Raw genomic sequence first — 11,327 nt, forward strand, 5'->3', positions numbered from 1 at the left:
GGATAGGCTTGACTACCCCTGGGACACTTGAGATCATATCTTTTAGCTTCTGCAACTCCCTGGCCATAGCATGATTGATACCTGTATCCTGCATGAATCCATGGTTAGTGGTAAGATAATTATTTAAAGTGTTACCTCCCATTGGGTTCAAGTTAGTGAATTCATATTGCTGGGATTCTGGAACAACGGATGGACCAGTGGAAGCAATGGTCTGCATTGGAATGAAGTCCCCTTGATGGACATCTAGACTTCCTGTTTGCAAACTTTTTAGGGATCCTAGCATCTGGAAGGATCCTGGTATCTAGAAGGATCCTGGAGCGAAGGAGGATCCTTGACCCTGGGATGATCCTGGAGCGAAGGAGGATCCTTGACCCTGGGATGATCCTGGAACAAAGTAGGATCCTTGACCCTGGGATGATCCTGGAACAAAATAGGATCCTTGAAACTGCTGTGTTCTCGGATAGGGTCCCGAATTCATGAAGGATCCCATATGCTGGGGATAGGATCCTGCCGGCTGAAAGTGTGAGCCTGATGCCTGAGTCATTGCTGTTTATCCGAGGTGCAATCCTCTTGATTCTCCCGTAATTTGCACATCTGGAATTTCCGATGGCTGAGAAGTGATCATTGGAGTATCAAAGTTCAAGGATTTGGGCATCAGTGGGGAATGATCCTCTGCCGTTCTCTTTTGTCTTTTGAGATCTCCAATTTCCCTGAGGATCCTATCATTAGTTTCATCCTGCCGCTGCATGCGATCCTTCATCTGCAAAATCAAAGTAAATACGTCACTAGTACTGGGAGCATAAGAATTCATAGCAGAGGAAGATGGAGGTTTAGAGTTAGTAGGAGTTGGTCTCTTCTCAGCATTCTTCTGGGATCCTGCCGGTGGAGGAGGCAGAGTGTTCTGAGATGAGGTGACTGCAGACATCGCCGTGGACATGTTTTTCAATGATGAAGCCATGTAATTCATTGAAATGATTTCGAACAAAAGGTTTTCTTATGAATGAAGCACCAATCGCCCCATGGTGGGCGCCAAACTGTTTTGGTCAAAAATCACACAAGGATAATGCAACCAAACTTTATGTAAATGGGGTATGATGCTTGGTTTGTAGAAAAAGTAAAGGATCACTTCAATGTGAAATATGCAAAGACACGATGATTTATACGAGGAAAAAGCCCTTGATCAATGTATGATCTCCGGCATAAAAAACCTCGGGTGATGGCAACTACCGATCACCAAACTTCAATATAAGAAAAATGGTTACAACTTCGGATGATAATGAGCTGAGTACAAGGATCACTATAGTTTCGAGTGTCTAAGCGTGTGAGAGTTGTGTTGTGTGTTCTTCCGAATGAGGAAGAGTGATATATACAAGTGTAGGTGACCTATTTTAGGTAAAAAGACTAATAATCAGCTCATTACCCCTTTAGAAATAAAAGTAAATCTAGCCTAAATTATCGCCCTTAAATCATGCCATGTTTCCATATCCTTCACAACGTCCATCTCCGATTAAGCACATGCCATAATTGTAAAGACGTGTCTTCTAATTGTGATGCTTAAGAGCGGATCCTGCTAGATGTCCTGCAAAACAACATTAAATTCAACGAAAGCAACTGTTAGCATGAGGATCCTATGATGGTCCGTGATCCTGATCCTGGAACTATGCTGAGGATCACTATCTGCCAAAGAAACAAGGATCACTGGTTAGGATCACATGTGAGGATCATGTATTGTAAAAATCCAGCCCTAACAAAACTTATCTTGTTTTGATTGTGTAGGCGCTGGGAAATCTGCTAAGTCTGCCAAGTCTGCCTCCAAGTTTGGGATTGATGATCTTGCCAATGTCAAGTCTTCAAGAAAGAAGACTTCTGTTGCCAGTCCCTCTGCTTCGGCCCCTAAAGCTCCTATTAGAGGTAAGGGAAAGAAGAGAAAGGCTTCTGAGGATCTTCAAGGATTTCCCCTGCTCCGCCAGCAGTTTCTTGATTACGTTAATGAAGTAAGGATCATTGCCCATGTTGGTTATCCTACTTGAATATCCTGCTCGAATATCATGCCTGTATATCCTGCCTGTATATCCTGCCTGTTTGAGGATCACTTGTGTCTGACGTCATATCTTGTTTTTCTTGCAGAAATTTACCGAAATAGAGACTTATGTCAACCACGTTGAAGATCAAGATCGCCAAATTGCCGACCTTCAACAGATGGGTGTGCTGAAGGACCTCAAGATAGCTGATCTTGAGAAGGAGCTCCGGGCTACCAAGAATGAAGCTGTCAAAGCACTGATCAACTTCGACTACGAGAAGCGTGATATCACCCAGGATGCTAAGGTCTCTGCTGCGATAACCATGTATAAGATCCAGCTGCAGATGGCTGCGGAGGCTCAGGATCCTTCCTTCGACAGAGGCACATGGGACGTGGAAGGCTGGAAGGCAAGGCTGGCAGAGTTGGAGGATGATGATGAGGCCGAGGAGATCCCTATGCTTGAAGGTGGTGATGCTGGCAAGGATCAGGGGGAAGCAAGTGGAGCTGGTGGTGAAGGTGCAGCGAAGGTTTGAGCTGCAGGATTGGGCAATGATGGAAATTTCTAGACATAGCCAGAGCCCAATTTTTAAAATTTGGTAGTGGTTTTTGTGGTTGTGATGTTTGAAACAATTTATGGTCTGTAACTTAAACAATAGTTTTTAGGGTTAAGGATCCTGGATCCTTTGGACAATAGGTAGGATCGCAAATGGTGGAGGGATCCTCTTTTTGGGGGATGAAGCCTTTGTGATCCTGCCACCTTTAATTTCTTGCACCTGCTATGACCGCATAAACAATGGACACCCTTTGCCAACCCATGTGGACGGGCCACGTTTTGCTGGTAGAAATGTGGGTTGGCAATTTTGACAACTTTTTGAAAGGGTTTAAGATCCTTTTGTTAATAATATAACTTTAATCTTTCTGGCTTATCTCGTGTTGTTATCCTTTATTTATCCTCTTTATTTTCCAGTTGTTTTAGAAATATATTTGTTAGAGTAACAAGAGTTGAGCAAACCATGTTTAATAAATTTAGGATATGATCCTAGATCAAATATCCTGACACTGAAGATTTTTGAAGCAATTAATTTCAAGGATCATAGGTTTAGTTGTCAAAGTGTAAGGGTTGTTCAGTATAATCAAAATAGTCAAGGATCATACCTGAGGATCCAAGTTAGGATCCTAACCTTTAATCAAGATAACCGTAGATGAGATTTTAATGGATAATAAGGATTAAGGATCCTTATGTGTTTAACTTTGAAAACCTGAAAAATGAAACATAACTTGGGACTAAGCCAATGTAAAAGATAAGTTAGTAGCTGGGGACATGCCCAAAGGGTAACTGGGGATAATCCCAAAGGATCACTGGGGACAAGCCCAAAGGATAACTGGGGACAAGCCCAAAGGATAACTGGGGACAAGCCCAGAGGATCGTATGTAAACTGGAGTATGGCCCTTACTGGCGACTATCCAAACTTAGTGACATGAGAATGTCAAAACCTTAGCTAACGTGAAAACGTTAGAAACCTTAGGAACGGATGTATGGTACGTCTACCATTATACGTAGGATCCTAGGTATAGCCAGTACGATGAGGTTGTCAGCCCCGAAAGTGGGTACTGGTCCCAAAGACGTGAACTATACCAGGATCATCGTGCGCTACTGGCGAAAACTGGGGACAAGCCCAAGGATAACTGGGGTTGAACCCAAGGATCTGTGGTGCTTTTGAAGATCTTTAACGATATGCTGAAGATACCTGGACTATCATAACTCAAATGGTCCGTGAGAAGAGGATGAAGGATGCATGATCCTTATCCTTAGGTAAAAATAAGAAAACGTAAAAGTTCTGAGATAAGGACTTTACCAGAGTAAGGATCACTGATATCGCCGGGATCCTTCGAGGATGCTTCCAGTGTAAGGATCATATGCTTGGAGGATCCTGTTCACATGAAATATTTTTTTAAGTGAATGGCATTCCAGGCTCTTGGTAACAAATTTCCTTCCATGGTTAGCAATCTGTATGCCCCCTTTCCTGCTTCGGCTTCGATCAAGTAAGGGCCTTCCCACTTTGGTGCTAACTTCCCGTCAGCAGGATTGATAGTGTTTTGGAATGCTTTTCTCAACACCATATCCCCGACTTGGAACTTCCTTATCCTGACATTTTTATTGTAAGCACCAGCCATTCTTTGTTGGTAGCTTGCCATCCTTATCCTAGCCAAATCCCTGATTTCCTCAATAGTATCCAAGTCTTGAGCTAAGATTGCAGCATTCTCTTCAGGATCACGAGTACTTGTTCTAGCAGTTGGAACTACCATTTCTGTTGGGATCACTGCTTCAGCCCCAAATACTAAAGAGAAAGGTGTTTGACCAGTGGCATTCTTGGGAGTTGTCCTATCAGCCCACATCACATAAGGCAATTCCTCTGCCCACTTCCCCTTCTTGGATCCTAGCTTCTTCTTCAGATTGTTGATGATGATCTTGTTGGATGATTCTGCTTGACCATTGGCTTGTGGATGGACTGGTGTTGATGTTATCATCTTAATTCCCCAACTGTCACAAAAGTTAGTGGTTCTGCTCCCAATGAATTGGGAACCATTATCACATACAATTTCAGAGGGAATGCCAAATCTAGTTATAATGTTTCTTTTAATAAAGGATATAACTTCCTTTTCTCTGACTTGAGCAAAGGCTTCAGCTTCTATTGTCACACCCCCAGAATCCCACCTGCGGAGTACTACCGCTTGGAAGCGTGACTGACCAGGATCCAGCCACCAATCATACTGAACAAGCATATAAACAGTTATAAAAGTTTAACCAATACAATTGGTGTTTCAAACAAACAAAGTTTTAGTTGCAAGCGGAAGCATAAGTCATAAAGTTAAGACATGAGTTCAAATGGTTTCAAGTCCAACATAGTACGCAGCAATCCGTGTCCCACAACGACTCTCCTCCATGCAAGCTCCAGCTGAGTACCTATGGTCCTGCAAAGCATGTAGTAACGAGTCAACAACTAGTTGAGTGAGTTCACGGTTGGGTGTTCGTTTTAGTTGTTTCGAAAACAGTTTCCTTTACCGGCATCCTGCCGTGGGGGTTACCCCATAGTTTAAAAACGTGACATGTTATTTCCCGGTTATACTGGCACTCCGGCCGTGGGGGCTACCCCATGTGGATCATCTGGCACTCCGGCCGTGGGGGCTACCCCATGTACATCATCTGGCTCTCCAGCCGTGGGGGCTACCCCATGTGTATACTAGACTCGTTACCATATCGACTGCTGACTGTAGTCATGTTTATGTGCCCTGAAAACATCAATGTCTATCATCATTGACGTGCCCCAGATCCATTAGTTCACGCCCGTCCTCTGCGGCACGGTGTGAGGTTTGTCAGACCTAAATAGCGCTATCTAACTAATGACCCGCTCGCCATTGGCCCGGCGATTAAGTCGATACAAATAGGAGGGACTTCGTGATAGAGTTTTAGTCTAGTACGAGTTATCCGTCCATCCGGACGAGGAATCTCATTCCTGAACCATAGCTGTCCAACCCAAGGAGGACGAGGAACCCACGTTCCTTAACCCCGTTCCCAACCCAGGGAATCCCATGCTTTGTAGAGGGTGTGAACTCACCTTGGTTTGCTCGGCAGTAACACAGAAAAGATAATCAAATTGCAGGTAATCAATTTGGTCCTATCACAGATATTATTCGTATCAGATTCAAGCCAAGCAGTGCACGAATGTTCAACACGTATTGTTCACCGGTAATAATCATGGCAACACGTTTAACAGTAACAGTTCATAGTTATCATTCAAACACAACCCAAAGTCTAAGTATAAAGCCCGAACAGTTGGGCTCGTAGTAACAGGCCCAAACAATACGTCAATCAGTAACACAGAAGTCCATAAGCCTGGCCCATTAACGTAGGCCCATAATTAAGCCAGTCCAATAAGCGTGGTCTCGAATCGCAACCGGACTCGCAAGCATGGTCTCGAGTCATGCTGTTTGTGCTGATCTTAGGTGGTTGCGAGTCGCAACCTATGTCGCAACCGTGGTCTCGGCTTGTCATGCTGTGGTTGCGAGTCGCAACCGCGTGGTCTCGAGTTATCACGCTGTGGTTGCGAGTCGCAACTGTGTGATTGCGAGTCGTAATGCTGTCGTTTTCATGTTCACGTGTTGATTCAGATATAGTCAGCCTAATGGTACTATGTAATCAGGCCCAAATCAGGAAACAACCAATAGGATTTCACTAACAAGTTTTCCTAATCAGTCTATTAGTAAAAAATGGATCAAATCATAAGGGTTTTCACATCTTCAACCATCATTCAAATTGTTCTTCATATATTCAAACACATTCATCAAGTTCTTCATATATTCATAACACAAACAACCCTTATTCTACCAAATTATGAACAAGCATCAAAACACTTAGCATAACACACAAACTCGGTTTTTTTTTATATGAGTCCGATTACATGACAAGTGCAACCCGGTTTCATGTTCATCAACATAAGTGGTTCAAACTTCATTTAGACACAAAATATCACAACTCACCATATAATATATGTTAACCGGTTATCAACATTGTACACATTAGAATCATCATATACATCAAGAACATCATGTAAACACTAACAATAAACATCATCTCATTCATTTTATCATTTAACATAACTAACATCAATCCATAAACACCATAAATACTAACCGGTTGGTGAGGTGCGTGTGTGAGTCGATCCAAAGTCCAAACCCGAGAGTTCTTGTGCCAACCGATTGGATCCGAGAGCTTGGAGGTGTGTTTGTGTTTCTAGAGTTTTAGTGAGAGGGAAGATAGGAGAGTGTGTGTGTGTTGTTCCAAAAGTAACAAGGTTATCTAGGGTGTGATATATATATACTAGTTCAAGTGGTGCACCCTTAATGGGTTTCGGGTGAGGGTTTACGGCCCAAATGGCCCAACCGGCCAAAGGCCCAAACCGGCCTAATAGTTACTGTTCACTCGAGACCACATGGTCTCGAGTCGGGTCCTTGTTGTTTCGGTTCATACACATACACGCATACACATAAACACATAAATACAACATATAATTCAACGATTCAATTAGCCATATATGTTCAAACACATTACATCAAGACACAACGAAAGGTTCTAGATTTCGAGTTGTCACATCATCCCCAAGTTGAAAGAAATTTCGTCCCGAAATTTGATGGCACTCACTGAGGAAGCTAGTCAAGTTGCATGGTTTTCCTGGTTTTCCTGGGGTGTCACATCCACCCCCCGTTGATCTGGAATTTCGTCCCGAAATTCCGTAGCTTCAGCCTCAGTAGTGGTTGTACTGTTTGCAAACAGTTGGGGATACTTTTGTTTCATCCGATCTTCGCGCTCCCAGGTGAACTCTGGGCCGCGGCGTGAGTTCCAACGAACTCGAACGAGAGGTATTATAGTGCTCTTGAGGACCTTAACATCCCCGTCCGTGATTTCGACTGGTTCCTCGACGAATTTCAACTGTTCGTCGATCGTGAGTTCCTTCAGAGGAACCACGTGGGTCTCATCTGACAGACACTTCTTCAGATTCGACTCATGGAAAACGTTGTGAACTGCACCGAGTTCTGCTGGTAAGTTCAGTCTGTAGGCCACCTTGCCTATTTTCTCAATGATTTCGAAAGGTCCAACGTATCGTGGGTTGAGTTTGCCTCGTTTACCAAAACGAACCACACCCTTCCAGGGTGAAACTTTGAGTAATACCCGCTCCCCAACCTGGAGCTCAAGTGGTTTCCTGCCCTTATCGGCGTAGGCCTTCTGACGGTCACGAGCGGCCGCCATGCGTTGTCGTATTTGAGCAATCCGCTCAGTAGTGTCTACCACATGTTCTGGACCAGTGATTTGACTATCCCCCACCTCTGCCCAACAGAGGGGTGACCGGCATTTACGTCCGTACAATGCCTCGAACGGAGCAGCTTTAATGCTGGTGTGGTAGCTATTATTGTATGAAAATTCCACAAGTGGCAGATGCCTTTCCCAGCTGTTGCCAAAGTCGATTACACAAGCGCGAAGCATGTCTTCTAAGGTCTGAATAGTGTGCTCGGATTGCCCGTCCGTCTGTGGGTGATACGCTGTGCTCATATCTAATCGTGAGCCAAAGGACTTGTGCATTGCTTGCCACAGCTCCGAAGTAAAACGTGCATCTCGGTCAGAGATGATAGAGGTGGGCACCCCGTGCCTCGAAACAACTTCCTTGAGGTATATCTCCGCTAGAGTGGAGAATTTATCCGTTTCTTTAATTGCCAAGAAGTGTGCGGATTTCGTGAGTCGATCCACGATCACCCAGATAGTATCGTTCCCGCGCTGTGATCTAGGTAGGCCAGTAACGAAATCCATGGAAATTTGCTCCCATTTCCATTGTGGTATCTCTGGTTGTTGGAGTAGGCCTGAGGGTTTCTGATATTCCGTCTTGACTCGCGCACAAGTCAAACACTTGCTGACGTAAGTTGCTATGTGGGCCTTCATGCTAGGCCACCAATACGTAGTTTTAATATTGTGGTACATTTTGTCCGAACCAGGGTGTACCGAGTAGCGAGATTTGTGTGCTTCATCCATCACAAGTTCTCGTAAGTCGCCATAGAGTGGGACCCAAATGCGTCCTGTTACGTAGTAAGCACCGTCTTCCTTCAGCTCTAAGCGTTGTCTTGACCCGCGTAGAGCTTCGGCCCTTACGTTTTCTGGTTTCAGTGCTTCTATCTGAGCAGCTCGTATTTGCGAAGGCAGGCTAGAATGTATCGTGAGTTGTAAAGCTCATACGCGCTTAGGCGCAGTGTCCTTTCGACTGAGGGCGTCAGCCACAACATTGGCCTTGCCCGGGTGATACCTGATAGAGCACTCGTAGTCATTCAGTAATTCGACCCATCGTCGTTGCCGCATATTCAGTTCCTTCTGCTTGAATATGTGCTCTAGGCTCCTGTGGTCGGTGTAGATGGCGCACTTGGTTCCGTATAGGTAATGCCGCCATAGTTTAAGTGCGAAAACAACAGCTCCCAGCTCTAAATCATGCGTAGTGTAGTTCTTCTTGTGAACTTTGAGTTGTCGTGAGGCGTAGGCTATGACTTTATCTCGTTGCATCAATACACAACCAAGACCTTGAATTGATGCATCACAGTAAACCACAAAATCTTCTGTGCCCTCTGGCAGTGAAAGGATAGGTGCACTACAAAGTCTATCCTTTAGATGCTGAAAAGCTAACTCTTGTGCATTTCCCCAATGATAAACAACGCCTTTCTGCGTTAGTAAGGTGAGAGGCTGCGCGATCTTAGAAAAATCCTTAATGAATCTCCTGTAGTAACCTGCCAATCCCAAGAATTGGCGAATTTCCTTTGGTGTACGAGGTGCAGGCCAGTTCTTGATAGAGTCCACTTTGGATGGATCAACGTGAATCCCATCCTTGTTCACCACATGCCCTAGGAAATGGACTTCACGAAGCCAGAAGTCGCATTTCGAGAACTTTGCATAAAGCTGTTCCTTCCGAAGGAGTTCCAGAATAAGTCGTAGATGCTGTTCGTGCTCCTCCTGACTCTTAGAATAGATCAGGATGTCGTCGATGAAGACTATAACAAACTTGTCCAGGTACGGCTTGCAAACTCGGTTCATCAAATCCATAAAAACTGCCGGTGCGTTTGTCAGCCCAAACGGCATGACCAGAAACTCATAGTGCCCATAACGAGTTCTAAAGGCTGTCTTAGAGACATCCTCTTCTCGAACTCTCAACTGGTGATATCCCGATCTCAGATCGATCTTTGAATAGTAGCTCGACCCCTGCAACTGGTCGAACAAGTCGTCAATACGCAGTAGAGGATAACGGTTCTTCACAGTCACCTTGTTAAGTTCGCGATAGTCGATACACATTCTGAAGGTACCGTCCTTCTTTTTCACAAATAGCACCGGAGCTCCCCAAGGCGATGAGCTAGGACGAATAAAACCCTTATCCAGGAGTTCTTGTAGTTGCGTGGAGAGTTCTTCCAACTCTGATGGAGCTAAACGATAAGGTGCACGGGCTACAGGCGCAGCTCCAGGAGCTAGTTCAATCTGAAACTCGACTTGGCGATGGGGCGGAAGACCAGGTAATCCCTCAGGGAATACCTCAGGATAGTCACGTACAACTGGAAAATCTTCTAGCTTCTTCTCTTTCCCTGTGGTATCAGTAACTAGAGCCAAAATCGCAGTGTGGCCCTTTCGTAAGCACTTCCGGGCCTTAAGAAGAGAGATGATGTTCTCAACAGCACTTCTCTTGTCGCCACGAATCATGAGAGGTTCACTACCTAAACCAGGGATACGAACGATCTTCTCGTTGCAAAGAATCTCTGCTCGGTGTTGGGATAACCAATCCATCCCAATGACAACGTCGAAACTACCCAAGACGATAGGAATAAGGTCAATAGAGAAAGTCTGGTTAGCGAGGATAAGTTTGCAACCCTTGACTACGTGTGAGGCTTCCAAGCTCTTACCATTTGCTAGCTCTACAGTGTGCTTGTCGCTCAGGGGTGTTGGAATACGCTTAAGCATTTTACTAACTTCTAGTGACACATAGCTAGTATCGGCACCCGAATCAAATAAGACTGTAACATAAAAGTCGTCGAGAAGGAACTTACCCGTCACCACGTTGGGATCATTCCTTGCTTCACCTTGGCCAATCACGAACACTCGCCCCCTAGCACCATTGTTGTTGTTGTGGTTCCCATTGTTACCATTCCCCTGGTTGTTGTTGTTGTTGTTCTGGTTCAGTTGGGGACAATCTTTCTTGAAGTGGCCTTCAGCTCCACACTGAAAGTACCCTTTGTTGTTACCCTGCTGCTGTCGCTGGTTCTGCTGAGGTTGCTGACGATTCTGATTGGCGGGGTATGCGCTCCTGCAATCCTTTGCAACATGACCAGGCTTGTTGCACCGATGACAGTTGCCCCTGGTGCATGGCCCACTGTGGTGTAGGTTGCAACGATTGCATTTGGGGTGATTCCCCTTGTACCCACCATGACTTTGACCACCAGACGATTGCTGACTGGGGCTCTTGTGATCGTCCGTCTTTCTCTGCTGAGACTGAGATTGCACAGAAGTTGAACCCTTGCTTGAAGTTCCATCCCATTTCCGTTTGTTCTCACTAGAAGTACCAGAAGTAGTTGCAGCACCTATGCGCTTTGGTAACTTGTTTTGCTCCACCGCTTGGTCAGTAAGACGGTGAGCCAACTGAACAACCTGCTGGATAGTGGTCAGGTTTGCTGAAGTCACATGACTTTGGATCTCTGGCACCAAGCCCTTGAGGTAGAGTTCAATTCGCTTATA

This window comes from Helianthus annuus, chromosome 17, assembly GCF_002127325.2.
Source record: "Helianthus annuus cultivar XRQ/B chromosome 17, HanXRQr2.0-SUNRISE, whole genome shotgun sequence".
Classification (NCBI taxonomy): Eukaryota; Viridiplantae; Streptophyta; class Magnoliopsida; order Asterales; family Asteraceae; genus Helianthus; species Helianthus annuus.